General features: G+C 39.3%; 1 long non-coding RNA gene across 3 annotated transcripts; it reads right to left on the bottom strand.

Annotated features, from left to right (window-relative positions):
* Positions 1-1077: 1077 nt before the first annotated feature.
* On the bottom strand, positions 1078-7728 carry LOC115584628 (uncharacterized). Of its 3 annotated transcripts, none has more exons than XR_003984575.1 (5): positions 7451-7728; positions 6217-6285; positions 5986-6098; positions 5638-5867; positions 1078-2068 (listed from the first exon to the last, which is right to left on the bottom strand). It is a non-coding gene; the product is annotated as an uncharacterized LOC115584628 (long non-coding RNA). The 3 variants fall into 3 exon arrangements; XR_003984576.1 differs by having other exon boundaries at positions 5776-5867; XR_003984574.1 differs by lacking the exon at positions 1078-2068 and having other exon boundaries at positions 5402-5867.
* Positions 7729-9966: the final 2238 nt, after the last annotated feature.

The raw sequence follows: 9966 nt of genomic DNA, 5'->3' as shown, positions 1-9966 counted from the left end.
ATATCTATATATCTATATATATCTATATCTATATATATATATATATATATATATATATTTCTTTTTTTCTACAAACAAGCGCAGACAAATTCAATATAAAGTGGCCAGAATATGAGTTTAGATGAATAATCATATAACCTGTCATTATTCACTTAAATATGATCATAAATGTGTCAGTTTCCCTTCACTTCACAGTGTATAGTAGAGAGCCCCTTCAGTGCGTCGTTATCCAATCCATTCCACTTGTTCATACAGAGAACGCCCACATCACTGAAAATCCAGTCCACGCTTTCCCTGAGACCTTGCTTGCACTCGGTACCTGCAGTGTGTGTACCTTGAAGCACACAGAGCGACTAGAACAGCATGAGGAGAAGAACGTGAATGAAGAAGAATGGATATGAGAAAGTTTTTCAAGAAAGTAAGTATTCACCACTGCTGGTAGTAACAATTAGTTAGCTCCAGCCCCCAGCTAACAGCAGAAAGTCCCATGGAATTAATGAACCAAGTGCTCCCTGTTTGACAAATAAAAACCTAGCTTGCACACTATAGACAATCTCTGCGCACGTCTCACCTTTGTTGTTTCGTGGTCCAAAGTAACATTCCAGCTCTAAAAGAATGCTGCTTCTTAGCTAGCTAGTTAGTCTGAAATGCATTGTGAAGGCCCTGGTTGTTTATAGAGTTAAGTGTGCACTCTTTTTACCATATACTATCTTTGGGGTGACTTCCTTCCGGAGCATCAGCAGTGTTTCTCACTTTACGCATGGATGCACACCGTGAAACAGGAACTGAGCTCATTCACGCATGTTATCATGAGTGGATAATAATGATAATGATAATAATAACAATAATAATAATAATAATAATAATAATCACTCCACCACCCCTATAGACATGTACGAGTCAGGGCAGAGGAGCACAGGGAGTGAGAGGGGAGAGACCTCTACTGGAAAGGTGAGTCTAAAGGATTTCACAGTATAGAGTAATTTGTGATGAGGACAGGAGGTCAAGGTGCACCATATAAGACTTATTTTGTCAGGGCCGGTGAGGCCGGGAAGGATTGTGGACCCAGAAGCAGACTTGGGAGCAGAATGATAGTTAGGATATTTATTAACAGTTCAAAAAGCACAGGCAGTACAGGCCAGGCACAGGCCGCAGGGAAAAAATCTAATAAGTCAAAAAATGCTGGCAAAAGTACAGGAAGGGCTCAGGCGAAAATCCGGGGTCAGACTTGGTCAATAAACAGGCAGGCAGTGTTAGGCACAGCAGAGGTACAGTCAGGGTTGAGGCAAAATCCAGGAGTCAAAAACAGGCAGAGGTCAGTACACGGGCAGGGAGGGAGAACACAGTCAGCAGTACAAAGGGCTTGGCAAGACTCACGTGGTTGAACAGAAACAGGTTGGCAATGGATAGGCAGACGGAGCAAAGGCATCCAAGATCGTCAGGCAAGGTCTTAGTCAAAAAGCAGGCTTAGGTTAGAAAGTTGAAAAAATCCACAAAATAGCAACACTTGGGCAGGAAACTCCTGGAAACAGACACGATAATCTGGTGAAGACTGTCAGTCCGGGTGTGTTTTTAAAGCCAAGGCTGACGAGGAGAGTAGGATCAGGTGTGGAGCAGCGGGCAGCTCAGAAAACACAGCGTGGATCACACAGGTCAGCCAGGTCACAGACTATGAGGGCGGGTCCTAGGCCGGAGCGTGACAGTACCCTCCGTCCCACGAACGCCACCTGGCGTCCCAGCCAGGATCTCCGGATGCTGTCGGTTGAAATCAGTGATCAGGCTGCGGTCCATTATGATTATTATCCATCTCCTGGGCTGGAGAGAATGATCTTGAAAGGGCCTCTGAGTTAGCATTTCTGGATCCCGGAGAAAAAAGTTAAACCGTGAAAAAAAAGAGACCACCTGGCTTGCCTTGCATTGAGACGTCTGGCGGTCCGGAGGTATTCGAGATTCTTGTGGTCTGTCCACAAAAGAAAAGGAGGATTAGCCCCCTCCAGCCAATGCCTTCACTCCTCCAAGGCCAGCTTGACTGCCAGCAGCTCCCGATTACCGATGCCATAGTTCCTTTCTGCTGGGGAGAGACGGTGGGAAAAATAAGAACAAGGGTGCAGTTTATTATCAGCAGGTGATCTCTGTGACAAAACAGCCCCTACTCCTGCCTCTGAGGCATCAACCTCAACCACAAATTGGAGGGAAGGGTCGGGGATGGTAAGTATGGGGGCAGAGGTGAACCTGCGCTTGAGGTCGGCAAAGGCTCTTTCTGCTTCCTCATTCCACTGGAAACGGGTCTTGGTAGAGGTGAGTGCAGTGAGGGGCCCAGCCATGGAACTATAATCCCTAATAAACCACCTGTAAAAATTAACAAACCCCAGGAACTGTTGAAGACCATGTCTGGAAGAAGGGGTGGGCCAGTCCGCCACCGCCTTCACTCCTCCAGTAAATAGGACGGATCATAGATACGACTTGGCAACGGGAGATATTCTAGTCCGCTCAGCGATGAGCCAGAAAGCTAACGCTATGCTAGCAAGTTTCAAAGTTGATAACATTGCTCACGGTTGACAAACAGTAAATATAATTTAACAGTATATTGAACAACAACACTAGCTAGCTATCCAGTCATGTCATTGTCCCCGAATCAATATCAAGATTTTCACGAACAAATGATCGGCCGTGTGTAACGTTACTGTGGCCGCAGCCTGAAGTAGAGAGTTGAACAGCCAACGGGATGTGAGATTATTAATGTATCAGTAAATTTAGAGGGGAAGTGAAATTTCTGCAGCTTGTGTGTTACAGTCGCCACCCTGTGGTGTTCAGAGGATAAGACACTGAAGGACTGACGGACTGAACTCAGTGCTGGAAATAAAATATTCAGATTTTATATGCCAGCTAGCGCATTGATTTACAGTGGTGAACAGTCAATTTGACTGGAACTACTTAGTAGGTGTCCATATATCAGGGGTTAATGGACACCCTGCAGCCAATCAGAATCGAGTATTCCCCCACGCCATGGTGTGTGTGTATATATATATATATATATGTATATATATATATATATATATATATATATATATATATATATATATGTGTGTTTACATGTGTATATATGTATATATATATGTGTATATATGTGTATATATATGAGGGGCCGTACAAGACATAATTCATTCTGGCCCTCTCACACACACACATTCTCCTCTCACATACATACATTCTCCTTTCACACATACACATTCTCCTTTATGCACATACATTCTCCTTTCACATACTTATATTTCCACTCTCACACACACATACATTCTCCTTGCACATACATATATTTTCACTCTCGCACACATACATTCTCCTTTCACATGCTTATATTTTCACTCTCGCACACACCTACATTCTCCTTGCACATACATATATTTTCACTATCGCACACATACATTCTCCTTGCACATACATGTATTTTCACTCTCACACACACACATTCTCCTTTTACGCACATATATTCTCCTCTCACACATATATACATTCTCCTTTTATGCACATACATTCTCCTTTCACGTACATATATTTTCACTCTCACACACATACATTCTCCTTTCAAACATATACATTCTCCTTTCACATACTTATATTTCCACTCTCACACACACATACATTCTCCTTGCACATACATATATTTTCACTCTTGCACACATACATTCTCCTTTCACATACTTATATTTTCACTCTCGCACACACCTACATTCTCCTTGCACATACATATATTTTCACTCTCGCACACATACATTCTCCTTTTACGCACATATATTCTCCTCTCACACGTATATACATTCTCCTTTTATGCACATACATTCTCCTTTCACGTACATATATTTTCACTCTCACACACATACATTCTCCTTTCAAACATATATATTCTCCTTTCACATACACATATTTTCACTCTCGCACACACATACATTCTCCTTTCTCAGGGACACAGGAAGTCCCTCCTTAAACAGGAAGTCACTCTCAAACCAGGGAATACATGTGCTTGCTTAGCTTATATTAGCCAGACACAGCAAAACTATGCAATGATGTTATTCAAACTCATCCTATTTTCCCAGTATTTTTTTTATTTTGGGAGTAAGTAGCAATGAAAATGACATAATTGTATTTTAATAATGTCTTACAATGTGTGGAATGATTGCATGGAGAAGCTACAGATTCTTTTGTTCATGGGAAGCTGTATAGAGAACTTTGTGATCACACTCAAACCTTATCTGGATTTCTCTCAATCTCTCAAAGATTTGTGGAAGATTCAAGAAATAGAGAAGCAATCAATACTTCACAGTCCTTACATGGATTTCTTAACTTTCGGCTGACTGCTTTTGAAACCAGACAAAGAACCAGGTCTCGCTTGTGCTTCTCAGCCAATCAGCGCGGTAGATATTTGACGCAACCGTTACCATGGTAACCGTGGTCAAGAACCATAGTGTGAACAACTCGCAAGAGCTTCTCTCAAAGTCTCACTACACAGGCGCAAAGTTCAACATGCATTTGTGGTTTGTTGTGTATTGAAGTCATGAAGTCATGATGGAGGGAGACCAGTTGCTTCCTTTGGGACATATTTTGGCTACTATACGAATGCCGAGGGACAGTTTAGTCGAAGTCATTCATCACGACTTTGGCTACTCTTGCTGCATTCATTTCAGCTCTGTTGACCGGAGCAGTATCTACTGGTGGCAGACGACACAATGACAGGCAGAAAGCCTGTTGTTTTGATAAGGTTTTGCCTGTGATACTATTTTAATATAAAATAAATCTATATTTAAATATTCATCTTTGTGAAATTGCTTCAGGTTATCAATATATCAGTGTTTTTTCAATATTTTGAAGAAATTTTAAAAATCCCAGTGTATACCAATAACCGTGATCATTTTGGTCACTATTACCATGGTATGAAATGTTCATACCGTTACATCCCTATCTATAATCAACCAAAACTTGTACCTGTGAATAATCTCATTCATCCAGGTCAGTTGATTTGTTTATATGTACTTGACATATATACAAATAAATCCACAAGCCTTTGATTCAGTTTCCTTCAGAAAACCAAAATTGTGTGACAACATTCTACAAAAGGATGAAAAATTAAAGGAAAACCCGAACATTTTGACCTGGCATCCTGTAGAACCTGGCCGGGCCACTATGAAACTATTTTGATGAAAGTAATGCAGTTAAAATTTCAAGTGGTTTCAAACTCTGAAAACACCACATTAAGATTTAAGTGTTTAAGGATATCAACCCTGATTTATGCTTTAAAATGTGTGTCAGATGTGCAGATTGTTTGATACCCTTTTCAAAATACCATACCGAATATTCAATACAATATATTGTGATCTGGCAACACAATAATAAGTTTGATATGTGATGCTTACAGAGTCATTATTTATTAAAGGGTTAATGGCAAAACTCTTTCCAGACTTTCTTTTCTCTAATGCCACAGTGCCCTTAGTGTTGAATTCAAAGAAGACAAAAACTTTCATTAAAAACAAATCACTTAATTCAATGCCAATGAGGATAAATTAGGTATAGATAAAAGTAGAAAACACTTTTATGTAAACTGTCCAGATCACGTCCTGAAATCAAGTTTCCTTTATACTGAACTGTGTCAGCTGATAATGGAGCTCTCAGGTCACACAGGTCATCCTGATGCATCTTCTGTGGATACTGATACTTCCTGATGCTGCTTGCCATTGTCTTGACAGCTTTTGCTTGACTGAAGCAACACGCGCCCAACAATACCTTCCTCCTCTGATGGTTTGTCATACTGCAAGGAGAGTCTGGCTGGGTCCAGGAAAACCTCAAATACAGCATCATCAGGTCAATTTGATGATCTGTAAAATATGGCAGAACCACTGTGAATTATTTTGAGCACTGAAAGTATTATTCCTGTTTTATTTGAACACGGTCGTGTTCTCTGTTTCTTTGAATATTGTCAGTAGTTGCACCTACCATGCTTGTATGCAGAATGACAGGATTACGCTGTTGAAGGCCTCAGTAGTGATGGCTGAGCATCTCCACATCACTTAAGACTGTCCGAGAGACAGGACTGACTGCCACTGAGCCTGAAAATAATATTACAGAGAGAGTTCAAACACTGAATTAGACTGTGTTAGTTTAAGCGAATAAACAGGCAACTAATAAATATATAGAGAGAAATAAAGGGATATTTGAGTAACTCACAACATGTTTATCAACTCTGTCAAAGATGTGGTGGTGTCTGCAGGGTCGGTCTTGTAGTGGTATGTTGGCCTGTGTGCAGAGCAGTTACAGTTTACTCCAAAATCACCTCAAATATATGCAACAGCAGCAAACATTTTGCAAAAAAATGATTACAAATCATTGTTTGCCAGTATGAAGGAAATGATTGATTAAATAGAGCATTTGCATTAGACTATGATCTGTGTTGTGACTGACACTCTCCTAGTGATGCTCTGGGTTGTTTATAATGCAATTCAGGACAACATGACAGCAACAGGGGAGACTTGGAGCTGTTGACAGTAGGGACAAGCAGAAAAATACACAGACCCCCCCATAATAAAATGTTTAGTTGGATCTGGCCTCTGCAGGGGTTTTTTTTTTAAAACAAGGTCTATTTTGATAATTTTTTCTGCACCCAAGCACCTCATTTACATCAGAGTAGATGTCTTAATCATTGTTGCTGCTTATGTCCATCATCAGCCATCTGATCATGACTTACCGGCTCCCTTGTACTCAACTCACTCCCTATTGCCATGGTCAGATGGCTGATGGAGGACAGAGGCAAATTTATGTTTAGCTAATTATATTGCCCTTTATTTACAATTCATTCTGATGTGCTGGAGATAAACAGAACATGATCTGAAATGAATCTAATTTGAGGCAAATTTATCTTTCTTCATCTGTCCAGTGTTCGAACAAACAGAAGCACATGGCTAATTATTATGCAGAATGACATCATAGAAGTTGCGATATTTAGCTTTATCAATAATCCACTGTCAAATGCAATACTGATATTCTGAGGGTAGTGATGGTTTCATGTCCTGCATTCATCATAAAAGCGTGCCTCAGGAGTTATCACTGTTAGACTAACAGACTGATAAAATGTAAAACCTTTTGACTAATAGTGGGAGAGACACAACGAGGCTAACGGCTTAGCTGTCTGTGATGCCATGCACAGTTACTTACGTTAGCTGCTAAAGTTTTATAACTTATACACCTCTACTGCTCATGTCATGTTCACGTAACTTAAAAGTCATACAGACATTTTACACACCACCTCATCCTCCTTTAGCTGTCCCTTAGTAAGGTTTTAAATACTTCATAGGTCCAGCGATGCTAAATTAGCCAGGTTAGCCGCGGACAGCGCTGATGCCAGGCTCAAAAGTCTAACATATAAAATAAACAGTAAAGCACCATAAGAAAGGGCAAAACTTACAGCTTCCAAGTTTGAAGTGAGCATCAATCAATCCTTGATCTTCATTAAACCTTCTTTGTACTGCCACAGGAAAGCAGTCTGCAGTAGTTTTCACACACATGTCAGAGTTTTCCAGATGTAGGGTTATTTCCATTTAAAATGAAGTGAATCCACTCAGCTCCTCTGTCCTCTGAGGCGGTGGGCTATTCAGCCAACAACAGAGACCTTTCAGTGATTAGTTGTCAGCTTCTACACAAGGCTGGTGAGGCCATCACACGCCAGAGAAAAAATGGCATCCCTTCACAAAAGTAGTTTTCAGGGAGTCCCACCCAGTCCCAGCCGAACAGCCAATCACAGCACTTTTCCACTAAACTACTTCCTTTTCCACTAAACTACTTCCTTTTCCACTATACTCTCTCTTACACACACCTATATTCTCCTCTCACAACCATATATTCTTTTCTCACACACACACATTCTTCTCTCACACAAATATATTCTTATCTCACACCCATATATTCTTCTCTTACACACACAAATCCTCTTTTACATTCATATATTTTCTTCAGATATATATGGACACATATTTTCCTATACATGAAAAAGAAAAAAAATATATGTATGAAGGGAGACCGTATGTGTGTGAAAGGAGAATGTATGTGCGTTAAAGGAAAATATATGTGCGTGAAAGAAGAATGTATGTGCGTGAAAGGAGAATGTATGTGCGTGAAAGGAGAATGTATGTGCGTGAAAGGAGAATGTATGTGCATGAAAAGAGAATGTAGGTGTGTGCGAGAGTTAAAATATATGTATGTGAAATGAGAATATATGTGCGTAAAAGGAGAATGTATATGTGTGAAAGGAGAATGTATGTGCATGAAAGGAGAATGTAGGTGTGTGCGAGAGTGAAAATATATGTATGTGAAATGAGAATATATGTGCGTAAAAGGAGAATGTATATGTGTGAAAGGAGAATGTATGTATGTGAAAGGAGAATGTATGTATGTGAGAGGAGAATGTGTGTGTGTGAGAGGGCCAGAATAAATTATGTCTTGTACGGCCCCTCATATCTATATGTATATATATATATATATATATATATATATATATATATATATGTATATATATGTATATATATATATATATATATATATATATATATATATATACATATACATATACATATATACATATGAATATATATATATATATATTTATTAGGGCCGGGACTTTAACGCGTTAATTAACATTAATTAATTACACAAAAAATAACGCGTTAAAAAAATAGCGTTCATGCAGTGTTGGGCAGTAACGTCGCTACAAGTAGCGGCGTTACTAGTTTAACTACATTTCTCAGTAGCGTGGTGGTAGCGTCGCTACTTTCTGAATGAAATAGCTTTTCAGTAGCTTAGCTCTTTTATTGACCAAGTAGCGCGGTAGCGTCTACACAAGCTACATTTTTATGAACACCTCTGAAGTTCAGCGCAGCGGAGCTCTCTGTTGCGGTCTGAAATGAAAGGATAAGTCGGTGATGCCACCGCCACACATGGCCGTGTATGTGGAGCCGACAGAAGCACTTCCGTATGACGTGACACCACGGACTAATCCTTGCATACAACGTCTCTGCTGCACGGGAATACAGACAGGTTAGCTTCAGTGAGTTACGTTACTTGATGGAAAGATGGCAGAGGGTGAGGAGGACGGAGACGAGTTGATCCCGAGGGATGCAAAAGACAAACTTGAATAATAAACAAATACAGTAACAGAGAAACATTACTCTGAATTGTTACTTTTGTAATTTTTAACCAGCACAGGGTACAGCAAAAATGCAATTTCTACAAAACCAAAGTATGGTGATTAGTCAAAATGATTAGCTTAAAATGTATGTAGATATAGCTACTACTACAGAGTGGGCTTGATAAAAATACCACTTTTGAAACTGCCAGTTATATGAGACACTGGTTGATGGATACAGTACTTTATTAATCTCAAAGGGAAATCAAAGTGTTACAGCCACTTGACATAAATCAAAATCCAAAAACAATGAGGTAGGTAAAAGAAACAAATACAATTAAAGGCTGAATTATATACAATAAATAAATAGACTAACTCAAATATCAAATATAAATTATAAAGCTGAAACTAGAAGACAAGAGAACCTTAACGAAAACTACAACTATAATATACTATTTGCTGTTTAATTATGTTAATATGCTACAGTGTAGGACACTGTCCATTAGTGTAAGTCAGGTGGATATTGCTGTGGTAGCAAGGTGAATGACTGTCCATGGATGTTATAATTAAGTGTGCATTTATAGTTGAATAATAAAATATACAAAATAGTGAAAGCACAAATTATTGTTTAATAAACAATTGAACGTAACATTTTGCCTGCTTATCTGTCTGATTGATAATTTTATTGATCACCGAGATAGCTTTGACTTGGAATGAAGTTGTTCCAATATAAAAAAAAATAGCTTTGATGTAGTAAAGCTACTTTTGCCATTTTGCTGTAGCTTAGCTTGCTACATTTCTCT

The sequence above is a fragment of the Sparus aurata genome, chromosome 7, assembly GCF_900880675.1.
Source record: "Sparus aurata chromosome 7, fSpaAur1.1, whole genome shotgun sequence".
NCBI lineage: Eukaryota > Metazoa > Chordata > Actinopteri > Spariformes > Sparidae > Sparus > Sparus aurata.
Note: the sequence above shows the minus strand (reverse complement) of the source record. Positions and strands in the feature narration are given on the sequence as shown.